Raw genomic sequence first — 15,858 nt, 5'->3', positions numbered from 1 at the left:
TATTATTTAGCTGTACAGAGCATGAAGAGTAAGTTCAGTAAAGCAAAATCCCAATAAATCTGTAAAATCTGTAAAGTTAGGGACTATTATCTCAGGATTCAAATTGAGTTTGATACTCATTCCAGTGTTGCTGAAAGAGGACAGTTACAGCTGAACTCTCTTTCTCACTAAAAAGCTCCCAGCCTTCAGTAACATCATCAAATCATCTAGAAACTTTTAATCTATGAAGTTTTGATAATCTAGACTATTTGATGTATAGTCTATTTCCTTACTCAATAAATAATTTAAATTATAGATAGGCATCTCACCAAAACTTGACCTTAAAAAGTTAAAAGCCCCTATTCAACCAGTTTCTTTTAATTTCTGGCAATGTTATCCACACACGGGTAAGATGAGTTTTAAAAAGTTTAAAAAGACTTTACTTTAGTGATCAGTCTTTTCCTCATGCACATTCACATTATATCTGAATGAATTTCTAAATGATACTACTTTGATTTATTGTTACAAAATAAAAGCCCACATAGAGGGCTGGCCATAAATATAAGGTAGAAACACTAAACCTTATTTTTCAGTCCTGTAAAGAGAGTCAAGTTGTTTCACCTCTATCCTGTCACAGTGCCTTAAATCCCATTATATCTCTACCTTGTCACAGTGCCATGAAATCCCCCCAGTTATCATACTTAGGACATCTTCTCCAAAGCTCCAGGATAGAAATGCACATATGAATGGTAACTTATCCAGCTAGGAGCACCCAGTACTCCCTACTGTGAGTAAACAATCAGACTGGGATCCAGCAAAAGTGAATTCTGATTGACAGAATACAAGGAGGAAGAACAACGAAAGTAGGGATGATCAGAGGCTGGAGTAGAGCAGCCTGAATGGCACACCAGAGCAATATCCTGTGCTGCAGGACAGACAATACAATGGTCCTGTTGGTGAGGACAGGGTGTGCAGAGAAAGGGGCCCAGAAATAACAGAAGGTAAGAGATGGAACCAGAAGTACATACAAGTATAATGCAGAATGTTATAAGCAGCCAAATCATGTTGAAGAAGAACATCTAATGATGTGGGCTTGTAATTAAAATATATCAACTGCGGAAAGCTAGTACAAATAAAAATGTAGAGTCTGATTTTATATTTGCATAAAATAATTATTAAGCAAATTTCTAGGAGATCTTTGGCCAATTAGAATAACAAGTAATTGGATGAGTACATGGCTTTAGATTGAATTAGAAATACATACATACGTGTGTATGTGTATACATATATACTCTCATTCCGTTAATTTCTGAATATCTTTCTGGTTCTGATCCCACCATTTAGAAAATAACAAGAAAGTAAGAGTGCAATAGTAGGGTTTAATAATTTACTACTGCTGCAAAGACAATGAGAGCACTAGCTCTCAAAAGCAGTGCTGAATTCTGAATGATCATGCAGATCCCAAGGGATTTTTCAGGCTCTTAGGGGCTTTTGATGTCTATTTTCCTGACATTGAAGCATTTCTTGTATTCTTGTATGGCTGAACCATAGTGCTCAGTGTTCTTAAGTTTACATAAACCCTCAAATGCCTTTTACCACATATTTCCAATTTTTGATTTCCTGGGTAAATCCCTATTTCATGCACCACAAATTTTAATATAGGTGTGGAATCAACTATAAATTCTCTTATTATAGATAGACAGATGTAGTTTAAAATTTAATATACAAATAGAGATAGATATAGACCTATAGATCTATATTTAAATAAATATCATATCTATCTATATCTATCTATCTACATGTATTATCAGGTAGATAAGTAAATAGATGTAAGGCAATTAAATAGCTCCAAATGTTGATAAGGATATAATGCAATGAGAATGATTATATGAATAAATGTAAATCAGTACAAGGATTTCAAGAAATAATATGGCATATTTTGTAAAGTTGAAAATGCACATTCTCACCAATCATTATTTTCACTCTTAGGTATCTACACTCTGAACAAACTCTTGCATCACTGCACCAAAAGACAAAAAAATGTTTGTAGCAGCATTCCTTATAATAGCAAAAATCTGAAAACAAACTAAATGTTCACTGACAGGACAAGGGATAATAAATTTTGATACAGCTTTGGAAATGAATGAGCTACCTGTATCAACATGAATGAATCACATCAACAATGTTGCTTCATAAAATAAAGTCACAGAATAAACCCAGTCTAACACCATTTACATAAATTTCAAAATGTATAAAACTAAAGAGCACAGTGGCCTTCCCTTATCCACAATTTTGCATTTTGCAGTTTCAGTTACCCGTGGTATAATGCAATAAGCTACTGTATAACAGAGAGAGAAAGACCTCACTCACATAACTTTCATTGCTGTATATCATTATTATAATTGCTCTGTTTCATTAGTTATTGTCTACTGTGCCTAATTTATAAATTAACATTTATCATACGTATGTGTGTGTAGGAAAAAACATAGTATATATAGAGTTCATTCAGTACTATCAGTGTTTTCAGGCACCCACTGGGGATCTTGGAAGCATGCCTCATGCCCCATATGGGAATACTCGCCTATTTTATAATTATTCTTTAAATAACAGAATGATCATCATACACCCCATATAGTGGTTATACTGATTGGGAAGGAAGGGAGGATGTGATCAGGGAGAGCTTCAATAGTGTTCTGTTTTATAAGCTGTGTGGTTGTTAAAAAAAAAAAAAAAAAAAAAAAAAAAAAAAAAAAAAAAAAAAAAAAAAAACTTTGGACAAATTAAATTTAGCCAAGTTTATTTGAGCAAGAAATGATTCATGAATCAGGCAGCAGTCCTGACCAAAAATGGTTTGTAACGATCCATCCCACCCACCACATGTGCAGGTTATATTTATAGCCCAAGAAAAGGTAGTGACATACAGAAATAATCTAAATGGTTACAGTCGGCATTTGTCTTATATGGTAATGTTTTGTTAGCCTTCAGCCTCTGATTGGCTGGGGGCTTAGTTGCTATGATTAGCTGAGACTTGGCTACTTGTTAGAAGAGTCTACTTTCATGTTGTGTTACAGTCTGTTTATACATCAAGTTCACTACCTACAAGTTCACAGTTCACCTACAGAGAAACCTTTACGCCAAACTTAAAATATGTATGAAAGCAGGTTTAGGCCAAATATATTTCAATTTAACAGTGGTGAAGCATATTTGACCATTTTATTATATTTTATAACATATATATTTCATTTATATATTGAATACTTCAGAATAAACAGATTTAAGACATTATAAAATGATTTTAAACTGAGTCAGAAATCTCTGTGCCTTCAAGAGAAAAAAGTACTATATACTGTGAATACTAATATGTATGACATTTGATTAGGAGAAAAAAGGTACTATTAACAGGTAAAAGTAGAAACTACTTAATATTGCTTATAATAATATGATATAATAATAAGATATATGTCAAATAATCATCATAGTAAATTGTTATTCTCTTAATGTGCCTAATTTATAAATTAACCTTTATCATATGTATGTGTGTATAGGACAAAACATAGTATTTTGAATAATTAATATATATTAACTATTCTCCTCTTGTTCATCATCACAAAATAAACATTTGGCTTTTGAAATAATAATTATGAGGCCATAGAGCATAGTGATTAAGAGAGACAGAGAGAGAGAGTGTGTGTATGTGTTAGAGAAACTGGGTTTGAATCTCAGCTCCAGGTCACTAGCTATGTGACTTTTGCTAATTTTCTGCTATGTGACTCAGTTTCTTTATTTTTAAAATTGACATAATAAGAAATCTTAGTGTGATTGTGAAGGGTAAATGAGATAAAATGAGGCAAATAACATTTATTTAATAATTTTTATTTGCCAGGTACTGTGTTGAGTCTTCATATAAAATAACACAAATATCAAAATGAAAGCCCGACTAGTTTCCTGGATTATTCTACTCACGTTCATAAGCAGCTGATCAAAGCATTAAACTCCGATAGGGAAATTGTAAAATCACTGCATCTAATATAAGTGGCTCTGTGTCTTGAACTCTTGATTCTAGGCTTTAAAACAAAGCAAAATATACTTAAACCTAAAAGGTATTCACAATATTTTCATATAATCTAAGCAAGTTTTATCAGCTCCTTGTCTCTAATTTTGATATCATATTTCAATCACTCTGGTTCTTGGTATAGTTGCTTTGATTCACTAAGGCAAATGCTTTTTTTTATGTTTACCAAGAGAAATATGTTAAAGTCACTTTTTAATATTGTAGCTTTTGCTTCAATATTTATAAGTTTGTTATGAGGCATGTGGCAATATATTAGATATATTAGAATTGATATGAAGCATGTGGCAATTTAGAATTGATATATTATTTTTGTGAATTGTACATTTTATTGTTATGGCGTGCCTCTTAATCTATCGGAATACTTCTTACCTTGAAATCGGCCTTGTCTTTTGGTCAGTTTTTGAATGGTATGTTTTTTTCTTTCTCCATACATTTTATTTCAAAACATTTCTGGCTTTTAATTAATGATGTCTCTTGTAAGCATCATATTGTTGAGTTTCATATTTTATGTAGTCTAATGATTTTCTTTTTAGTAAAATAGTTCGTGTACATGTTATCCAATTATCGATCTATTTGGTTACATATCTACCATTTATTACTTTTTATGTGTTCCATTATTTTTCCCTTTTTGTCTCCTTTCTTGTCTCGTATTAGATTAATGAAGTATTTTTCTTGCTAATCCATTATCTTTTCTGTTTGCATATTATTTATACTTTTAAAAAGTTTCCTTCAAAAATACCCCAGAAATTATATCATGCCTCCCCAAGTGGAAACCTAAACTTTATTCTTTTATTACCTCTGGCAATACTGGGATACTAAAATATTTTTATTTCCTTTCACCATCACCTGTGGTGTTCTTGTGACATATTTTATTTTTATGTGTATTTTAAACTTGATCGGACAGTAAGAGTATTTTGTACAGTCAACATTAATTTAGATTTACTTCATGTGGTGATAAATAGATACTAATTATAATATCCAAGGCAGCCACTAATAATTAAAAATATGAATAAAAGAAACAATGAGATAATTTAATAGAATTATTGATAAATTAGGATTCATGTCTTCCATTTTCCAATTGTTTTCTATATGTCCTGCCTTTTCTGTTTCTCCATTTCTACGCTACCGAATTTTTAAATGTCAACTAGGTATGTTCTAGTGTACTATTGGGGGAACCTGCCCCTGATAGCTAACATGGGTTATTTTCTATTTCCCTAAGCATCGGCTGGTCTGAGAAATAAAGGGAAAGAGTACAAAAGAGAGGAATTTTAAAGTTGGGTGTCCAGGGGAGACATCACATGTCCGCAGGTTCCATGATTCCCCCTGAGCCGTAAAACCAGCAAGTTTTTATTAGCAATTTTCAAAAGAGAGGGAGTGTACGAATAGGGTGTGGGTCACAGAGATCACATGCTTCAAGGGCAACAAAAGATCACAAGGTAGGATGTCAGGGTGAGATCACAAGGTCAGGGTGAAACTAGAGTCACTAATGAACTTCCATGTCCAGCTGTGCATGCATTGTCACTGATAAACACGATTCAAGAGCAGAGAACTGGTCTGACTAGAATTTACCAGGCTGGAATTTCCTAATCCTAGCAAGCCTGAGGGCACTGCAGTAGACTAGGGCCTGTTTCATCCCTGTCTACATCTGCATAAAGGCAGACATTCCCAGGGCGGCCATTCAGAGGCTTCCTCTGGGAATATGTTCTTTTCCCAGGGCTGTTAATTATTAATATTCCTTACTGGGGAAAGAATTCAGCGATATTTATCTTACCCATTTTTGGTAATAAGAGAAATATGGCTCTGTTCCGTCTGGCCCACAGACAGTCAGACTTTAAAGTTATCCCCCTTGTTCCCTGAAAATCATTGTTATCCTGTTCTTACGGTGCAGTTAACGCAATCATCACAAGGTCCTGAGGCGACATTCATCTTCAGCTTATGAAGATGATGGGATTAAGAGATTAAAGTAAACACGGGCATAGGAAATCACAAGAGTATTGATTGGGGAAGGGATAAATGTCCATGAACTCTTCACGATTTATGTTCTTCTGCCAGGGCCTCAGCTGGTCCCTCTGTTCAAGGTCCCTTACTTCCCAACTGTGTACTATTTTAATTATGTTGTTTCTTTTATTCTGTATATTTTAGTTATTTTCCTAGTTGTTGCCTTGGGTATTACAATTAGCATCTTAACAAAAAAAATCTAGTTTTATTACTAATTTAATTTCAGTAGCATACGGAATTTTTTCCATATAGCCCCATTCCTTTTAATTTCCTTAGGCTGTTTTTGTAATACATATTGCAACTTTATGCAGTAGAAACTCAACATAGTTTTATAGTTATTGCTTTATACAGCTACCTTTTAAATCAGGCAGAAGCATTACAAATATATATTTATACTTACTCTCCTTTATATTTACCTATATTTACCTGCAAGAAATTGCCACAAGCTTGGTGGCCTAAAACAACACACATTTGTTCTATCGCATTTCTGGAGATCAGAACTTAAAGTCAATTTCCCTGGCCAAAGGACATTTGTTGGCAGGGCCAGTTCTTTCTAGTGGCGCTGAGATGAGAATCTTTTCCTTGAGTTTGTCAGCTTCTAGTGGCCCACCCTATTTCTTGGCTTGTGGCCTCTTTGTCTTCGCAGCACATCATTCCAATCCATTTTCCATCATTGCATTGCCTTCTCAGCCTATGTGGTCAAGTCTTCCTCTTCTTCCCTCTTATAAAAGTACTTGTAATTATAGCCTACCTAGTAATCTAGTATACTTTTTCCATCTCAAGAGTCTTTATTTAAACACATCTGCAAAGTCCCTTCATCAAATACAGCAACATCTACAGGTTCTAGGGGTTAAGAAATTGATATCTTTAGGGGCTATTATTCAGCCTGCCACACTGATATGTTTAATTTTTATCATTTGCATTCAAGCATATTTTCATGTTGGCTTGAATCCATTAGTATTTGAATCCATTAGTATTTCCTGTAGGGAATATCTGTTAGCGGCAGGAATGTCTTTATTTCTGTTTCATTTTCCAAGGATAATTTTCTGTTTCATTTTCCCAAGGATAATAGCTGAGTACAGAATTCCTGATTTTTGAAATTTTTCTTCAGCATTTTAAATGTTTTCCCACTTCCTTACAGCCTTCATGGTTTCTGGTTATAAATACCTGCTAATCATATTAAGGATCTCTTGTATGTGATGAGTCTCCACTCTTGCTGCTTTCAAAATCCTTTGTAATTTGTCTTTGGACAGTGATGATTACAATGTGTCACATTATTCTGTTACAATTCATTTTATTTTTATAAGATTGGTAATGCCCCATTTTTCAAGAACGCATATTTGGTTCTTTTACAAATTTCTGTCTCTTAACCAAGATTCTCTTTATGGTGAGACATCATTGTCATATTTTAGGCAATGTTTTCTTAGCTCTTCAAACATATTTATAAGCATCATACGTAAAGTCTTGTATACTAAGTCCAACATCTGGATGCCTGCTGGGACAGTGTCTACTGATTTTGTTTTTGATTTCCTGAGTTGTGAAAATTTTGATTTTGACAATGTTGCCAGAAATTTAATTGCTTTATGAGGAGCTGAATTTTGAAGATTTTCATTCCACCATTCCAGAAGTTTTACACTAGGGCCTCATAACTTTTATATGTGAATCTGAACTATATCAAATTTGGGACATTTTGCATATGCAAACCAAATTTTTGATGCCTGAAGATGTTTCTGGAGATAAATACACTAAGCAATCTCATTGTAACAATTACTCAAACTAGAAAAGGGAACTGGATTTAAAGGATGCTTCAATCTATCCATTGTTAAGGAACTTAAGGGGTAACTCTATGAAGCTCGAGGTTGGTAATATCATCTATCATGATGAGGTTTGAATGTTTCTTCCCTTTTTTCTAATCAGCAATTGCTTTGATTTTACTGAAAATAAGGGTTGGATCTCTGTTCTGCTAACTTAATTTAAAAAGAAAAAGAAAAAATTCATAGAGAATTTTAAAGAAAGAACCATCAGAATGATTGGATGCATATTCCTGAAATTAAACAATCTGATAAAATGTCAGGCTAAATTTGGCTTGCACTATGTTAGAACGAGATTATTATAAGGCCAGCTTAAAGTCCACATATTCTTTGCATCTTCAAAGTAGTACCCTTTATCTCAGACAGGGCTCAGATATATTCCTGTGTAAAAAACAGACCTCATGTCAAGTTCAAAGAGGAATGGCAGGCATAAAAGTTTCCTACCAGTCAGATTTTGTTTTCTCAAGTAAATATGGGACCAAGTACCATCTTCGTTTAGCATTTCAATGATGTAACCATTTCAATAATACCTTCTGGGAACTGGTGATTAAGTAAACTAATAATTGAAGCAACACATATAATTGTGATATGATTGTGGGTAGTTTTCTTACATTCTTAGCTTGGATGCAATATATCTTGCCACCTATTTAGAAAAAGAAAGGGGGAAAAATAAACATGCTACAAACCAGCAAATAGGCATAAAAGGTTTCCACTTTTTAATAAGTTTTGCCGTTTGACTTTCACATGGACCTGGATATTACCACAACAATATGGTATATATGACTTTTTAAATGAGGAAATTTTCACCAAAGTTCTACTGGAATACAACATAGCTTGAGTGATCAGGCATGTCTCACAGCAGCTTAACATAGATTCACTTATCAAGGGCATCATTTTATGCATTTCCCATGTCCACAGCCATAAAGACTCAGGGCGAAAAAGTTGAACACGTCACAAAATAAATAAAGAAATAAACTAAACAGAAAACAGCACCAGCCTTACTTTGTTTTAAAACTTGTACATTTGCTCCTTGAAGGGAAAATAGAATTGATATCTGATTATAAATTAGGAATAACTTATAACCTGTGAGTGACATATATATGCATTGTATGTAATGATTGTATTGATGCCTAGGCCCCAGAAGAAATAATCTATTTGCATATCAAATATACTTGTCTCCCAGTTCCTACTTGGTCATTAAGGAGACTCAGTTACTGCTGTTACATCACCTAATAGCCCCAGTTGGTTTTGATTTCTGGTTAGAGTTCTTTTCTGGCATGGTATCCATATGCCCACTCTGGTGGGAGCAAAAGTAGCATTAGTAATCAAGCCTGAAAGAACCAGACACACAGAAGCTCCAATTTGACTCAACTCTCAACTCAGATAAAGCACTATTCCATTAAGTACAGCATCTAGTTTCCACACTCATATCCAGAGAGTCCTGGTGACACAACTGGGAAATGCAGGAATTTAAAGCCCGGTGGACAATTGGTGAGAGAAATGGAAGAAGAGAGCCACAAAAGTATCCCGCTACTTCTCCTCAACAGATTCTTCAATGTAGTTGTCTGTTCCAAGTCAGCTCATGTGACTGAGTGAACCACTATGGTCTAATGTGTATATTTTAATTTTCACTCTGCGAAGACCCTGATTAAGGCAGACCCAGAACCCTGTGTGTAGCATATTAGTTTGTGCATAATTTTTGTCTCTTGGGCCAGTTTTGATTTTAGCCCAAAGTGTGGTAGATAGTTTCATGCATATTGAAAGACTTTCATTTCAAATGATGAAAACGTCTCTCTCCTTTTCAACCTCAGAGCATTTTCATAAAATTGAGAAACTGGTTCAGTTTACATATTTTTTTCAGTCCTAAAATGCAGAGGAGTTAATGCTTCCAGAAGCAACTCTCAGTAGGCGGGTGCTCTCATGCTTATTGGACATATAATAGTGGGAGGTATTTTGTATGCTTCTCGGAAGGGCCGGTAGAATTGAGTCCCTGTTACCCTCAGACCTACTTTGAATACTCGTCCTTAATTTAAATTTTTCTTTTTCATTCTCTCTCTCAACTATGTTATAGTTCCCCTCACAAATTTTCCTTCAAGCTCTATAATTGAGCATACCTAAACAAAGACAGTTGTCCCAGAAGTGATCCTAAAAAACATATTCTTAAGGTGGGATTTTGGAACTGGATCTCTCACTGCTCAGATATCACTTCTTACTGGCAATAAACAGAATGATGATAACCTCTGATGTGTGAGGCAATATCACAACCACCAATAGCCTCACCTATGATGGACTAAAATTAAATACAATTGAAAGAAGACATATTAACTTATTCATTAGTTCCAGCCCTTGAATGGTGTGGGTCAATGGTAATAAAAATTAGGAAGTGGGTGGTTTTTGTTAAATTTCTTGAAAGACTTTAAGAAAGAGAATGACAAAGTCTCTCAAGTATCAGAACATGACATAAAAGCCTGAAGATCTTCTTGGCATTGTTAGAGGCCTCTCCGTGAAGTCAGTGCTGTGCTGAAAATTAGGCTGAGAATTTAATTGCTAGCAGAATAGCCAAGTAAATAATGTAAAACCTCGACAGGCAGCCCAGGGTAAAGTCTGGACCTTTATTTGGGACCCTCAGATTTGTGAGTAATGTAGAAATACCTGGGTAATTTCTTGGGAACTGTCTAGGTTGCGAGAACTCTTGCTTGGTTTAGGGTGACTATCCTCTGTACTGCAGGGTTGGTGGTGAGAGAGTTTCCTTGGAGCTTAGTTCCCTAGTATCAATGGAAGTAACAGAGACTATGTGGTGAAACTCAACTATAAGAGGCAAAGTGGATAGTTTTCTTCTAATGACAGCAAGACTACAGCAACAACCAAGGTGCCTTTTAATGCAGTGGTCTGTGTTAATGGCTAAGAAAACATGGGGTTCTTGGGTAAGATAGAGAAGCAGCTGGTGAGGGTATTGCTTGACTTGTAAAAACAGAAAAATGACAGTGCTTGTGAGAAGGCTGATGTTAGCAGTCTTAATAGAAAAGTATTTTCATCCCCAGTTTTCAAATACAGATTCTGCCATTTGGATGGGAGGCCAATTTCTACTTGGCTAGTAGGGACCATGAAGTGCCATTGAAAGTCAATACAACAATCAACCTGCCAATCCTTCTGCAAGGATTCTTCTGCAGCCATTAATCAGATAACTTACGAGAGGTGACAGATACAGGGTTTGAGCTGACATTGATGCCAGGAGACACAAAATGCCATTACAGAGCTCTGATTTTGTGGGAGTTTATAAAATAGCAGGTGATAAATACAGTCATGGTGAACTTCCATCTAACTGTGTGCAAAGGCCCCTCAGCTACACTCTATGTTTTTTTCTCCCCTACTTGACTAAAACATTATAATTAAAGAAGTATTTTATTGAATTTTTAGTAACATTTTTGAATTGTTCTTTTAGCAGATATCCAAGATGTGTATATTTGTCTTACTATGGCTTACTTTTTATTCATATATTTACCACTTCTACAACAATGCAAGGAACTTTAAAAGTTTAATTCTACCCCCTCCTGATTTTGTGGTTTGCTATCATATAGTTTCCTTCTATATGTCTTACACAAGGCATAGCTATTATTATTGTTTTATACAGTTAGTGTTCTTTCATATTTACTCACATTGTTTTTAAATTTCACTTTATGACCTGGGATACATGATGTGCAGAACATGCAGGTTACATAGGTATACATGTGCCATGGTGGTTTGCTGCACCTATAAACCAGTCATCCATGGTTTAAGCCCCACATGCATTACGTATTTGTCCTAATGCTATCTATCCTTTGTGTCCCACCCCACAACAGGCCCGGGTATGTGATGTTCCCCTCCCTGTGTCCATGTGTTCTCATTGTTAAACTCCCACTTATGAGTGAGAACACGTGGTGTTTGGTTTTCTGTTCCTCTGTTCATCTGCTGAGAATGATGGCTTCCAGCTTCATTTATGTGCCTGCAGAGGACACAAACTCATTCTTTCCTATGGCTGCATAGTATTCCATGGTGTATATGTGCCACATTTTCTTTATCCAGTCTATCATTGATGGGCATTTGGGTTGGTTCCAAGTCTTTGCTATTGAAAATAGTGCTGCAATAAACATACACGTGACTGTGTCTTTATAGTAGAATGAATTATAATCCTTTGGGTATATACCCAGTAATGGGATTGCTGGGTCAAACGGTATTTCTGGTTATAGATCCTTGAGGAATCGCCACACTGTCTTCCACAATGGTTGAACTAATTTACACTCCTACCAACAACGTAAAAGCTTTCCTATTTCTCCACAGCCTCGCCATTATCTGTTGTTTCCTGACTTTTTAATAATCGCCACTTTAACTGGCATGAGATGGTATCTCATTGTGGGTTTGATTTGAATTTCTCTAATGACCAGTGCTGTTGAGCTTTTTTTCATGTTTTTTTGGCCGCATAAATGTCTTCTTTTGAGAATTGTCTGTTCATATCCTTCAGCCACTTTTTGATGGGGTTGTTTTTTTCTTGTAAATGTGTTTAAGTTCCTTGTAGGAACCAGGTGAATGAGAAGAAAAAATTCAGGCTTGCTGTGTGATGCTTTGTCTAACTATATCAGGGCAAGCTAACAATGTTATTCTGCCCCTCTACAGCTTGCTCCAGAAGTGGCCCTAAATAACACTAACTGTTCTTAGTGGACAACTTTAAAAGTACATTTTTATTTTCTTTTTTGCCAATGTTGTTTGGTAAGAGAATTGATATGAAGTTGGGATGTATACAAACTCCTGAAAAATTGCAAAGAGCCTGGCTGTGGTCAGTGGACTGAAAAAAAAAAAATATGAGAACATCATCTCTAAGGAGTCTATGCATGAATTTATGCAGATGGGCATAAAATGTTTGGAATATTTGTGTATCATATAAACAAACATCAGAGAAATCCTACTGCAAAGAAGGCACCCAATAGCAGGTATACAGAATTACTCATTCAACGGACTCTAGCCAGCTTTTGTGTTCTGTCACTCTATTGCTTGTGCAATAGGCTTACAAAAGGTATATTTATCTTGAATGAAGTCAATGTATGGTCCCAAGAGCAAAGACTCCTTCTAAGTAAGTTGATCCAGCTACAGAAATGGCTGGACACCAGGCATAGCAACAGCACAATCCAAGTCTGAGACTCTGATGTGGTAAAAGCCCTTGAGGAGACTAACTTGGCACTTTATGTGAAGCTGATACTAGATGCTTTGGCAATTATGGATCCTTATTAGACTTGACACTTACTCTAAGCATAGGTTTTTCTTCTCAAAGAGCCTTTTATAAAAGCAGCATGATTACAGTATTTACAGAATATTTGGTAATTGACATGGAATATTGTATAACAAGGCTCCACAACTCCTAGGGAACATCATATGGACGGGTACCTGTCCATGGCCTGTTAGAAACAAGGCTTCATAGAAGAAGGTGAGCAGCGGGCAAGTGAGCAAAGCTTCATCTGTATTTACAGTCATCCTCATGGCTTGCATTACCACCTGAGCTCCACCTCCTGTCAGATCAGCAGTAGCATTAGATTCTCATAGGAGTGCAAACCCTATTGTGAATTATGCATGTGAGGGATCTAGGTTACACACTCCTTATGAGAATCTAATGCCTGCTGATTTATCACTGTCTCCTTTCACCCCCCAGATGGGACCATCTAGTTGCAGGAAAACAAGCTCAGGGCTCCCACTGATTCTACACTATAGTAAGTTGTATAATTATTTCATTATATATTATGATATAATAATAATAGAAATAAAGTGCACAGTAAATGTAATGTGCTTGAATCATCCTGAAACCAGCCCCCCAACTCCATGCCCAATCCGTGGAAAAATTGCCTTCCATGAAACTAGTCCTTGGTGCCAAAAGGGTTGAAGACTGCTGTTGTATAACATCACGTCAGACTAATTGGCCAAGTTTAAAGTAAAGAAAAAATAACAATTATTGCATGATCACATAACTCACTTATCTTACCATACGCCACCTTACATGAAATTAGTCTAATAGAATGTTAGAGAGGCCAATTAAAAGCTCCCCTAAGGTTCAAGAATAGCATCCTACAGATTTGGGTTTCTGTCTTCTAGAATACAATATACGCAAAAAAACTAGTAACCAATATATGATGCTGAGTCTCCAGTAGCTAGAATATATATAAAATAAACAGGTCTGGTGGTCAAGTTTTGGAAGAAAAATTGATCTTTCTCACCACCACTCCTAGTGAGCCACTTTCAACATTTGTATTTATCATCCTCTTTTAGATTAGAGGCCTTGGTAGCCAATAGAGAGAGGGAGAGAGAGGGAGAGAGAAAGACAGAGAGGGAGGGAGAGAGAGAGAGAGAGAGAGAGAGAGAGAGTTTTGGGAGTGAGAGGTGCTTCCAAAAGACAATACAACAAATTTTCCTTTAAACCTATAATTATAGCTGCATTCTGATCACCTTGGGCTATTCATATTGTTTTATTTTTCCTTGCTTTTCATAAGAGCAAGGGTTGCTGCTTCATAATGGGGGGCAGGATAAAACATCTTTAGGACTCAAGAAGTTCACTGGGGAATTTTCTTGATGCTTTGTGTCAGCAACTACAGACCATCAAAGTCAAGGCAACCTGGTGCTTAGATCTCTCAGGGATGAGCGCTGAGTCACCTCAGCATGCGAGTAATACAGCACAGCTGAAGGGCTGGCAAAATTGTACTGACTGTACAATCAGTGGAAACAGGAAAAGGAGGAGTTTACATGGTTTCAGCACTGTAACAGTAGGGTCTGTAGCATGTGGCAGGAATCCTTCCTTATTTAAACTCATTATAGAGGTTGTGTCTGGCCCCACGTGCAACAGTCAATAAGAAATGTACATAATGTTGAGCAAAAGTGAACCCGAGCCATGAAATAATGGGACTATAGCAGATGCTTTTTATGTACCTTATCCTTTTTGGTTGGCCCAACTCTAATTTTTGATGCCATGGTGGTGAACATTTCCACACCTACTCTGTGTCCTTCCTTCTCTGCTTTTGTGCTTCCGGGCCTCCTCAAAAGCCACAGAATTCCAGTCTTCCTAAGTGAAAACATAATGCAGACATAAGAGTTAATGTTCTCAGAAGTGCTGGGGCACAGAGAATGATACTCTCAAAGTATGGTGCCTTGGCATGCTGAGCACTGTTGAATTGAAGGAAATCGGAAGGTCTTAGAAGCTGTCTCAGAAACAAGGACTTTCTAACCTTGTCTTGCTTGTCCTCCCCAGGTGCAGGGAGGGGATCTGTCTGAATGTTCCCTTATCTAAGAAAAATTTCTTCTAAAAAAAAAAAAGCAATTGTCTTAAGACTCTCTCCCTAGGAATCTCATCAAATAACCAGGAAATATTAACCATAGCAGAAAAGACTAAAACACATTATGCCCCACATACTTTTCATCTATTCTGAGAGCAGCTTCAAGAGATTACCTGGGAGACTTTATCTGTGTAATAAGATAATTTTGTTCACAGTGAAGTTCTTCCCCTCGCCTTCTCACCACCTCCCCTAGAGCTCAGGAATATTTTATGTCAGGCCTGTCTGTTTAGGCCCATTCATTTTCCCCTAAAAATCATTTGCTACCCCTCACAAGTGCCCAACTCTCCCATATCCATCTTCCCTATTAAGAAGGTATTTAAGCCTCAACCATCTGACTTTTCTCTGAATCTCACATTTGTGAGACTTCCAGGTTCATGTACATGTTTATAAATTTGTATGACTTTTCTTCTGGTAATTTGTCTATTGCTAGTTTATTTCAGCAGAAGGACTCAATCATTAAACTGTCAGAGTGAAAGTTTAAACTTCCCCTACAAGAATCCACCTTTCATCAGTGGGGTATAGGAGCCAATGAACAATTCTGGGAGGCTGTTGCTATGTTTCTTAGAAATCCCAGAAGAATGAAGCCCTTATTATCAGCAGCAGTAACCCACAATGACACACCATTATATTGTTTTTTATTTTATTTTTTCTG

The sequence above is a fragment of the Rhinopithecus roxellana genome, chromosome 11, assembly GCF_007565055.1.
Source record: "Rhinopithecus roxellana isolate Shanxi Qingling chromosome 11, ASM756505v1, whole genome shotgun sequence".
Lineage (NCBI taxonomy): Eukaryota > Metazoa > Chordata > Mammalia > Primates > Cercopithecidae > Rhinopithecus > Rhinopithecus roxellana.
The sequence above is the reverse complement of the archived record's forward strand: the minus strand, read 5'-3'. Positions refer to the sequence as shown.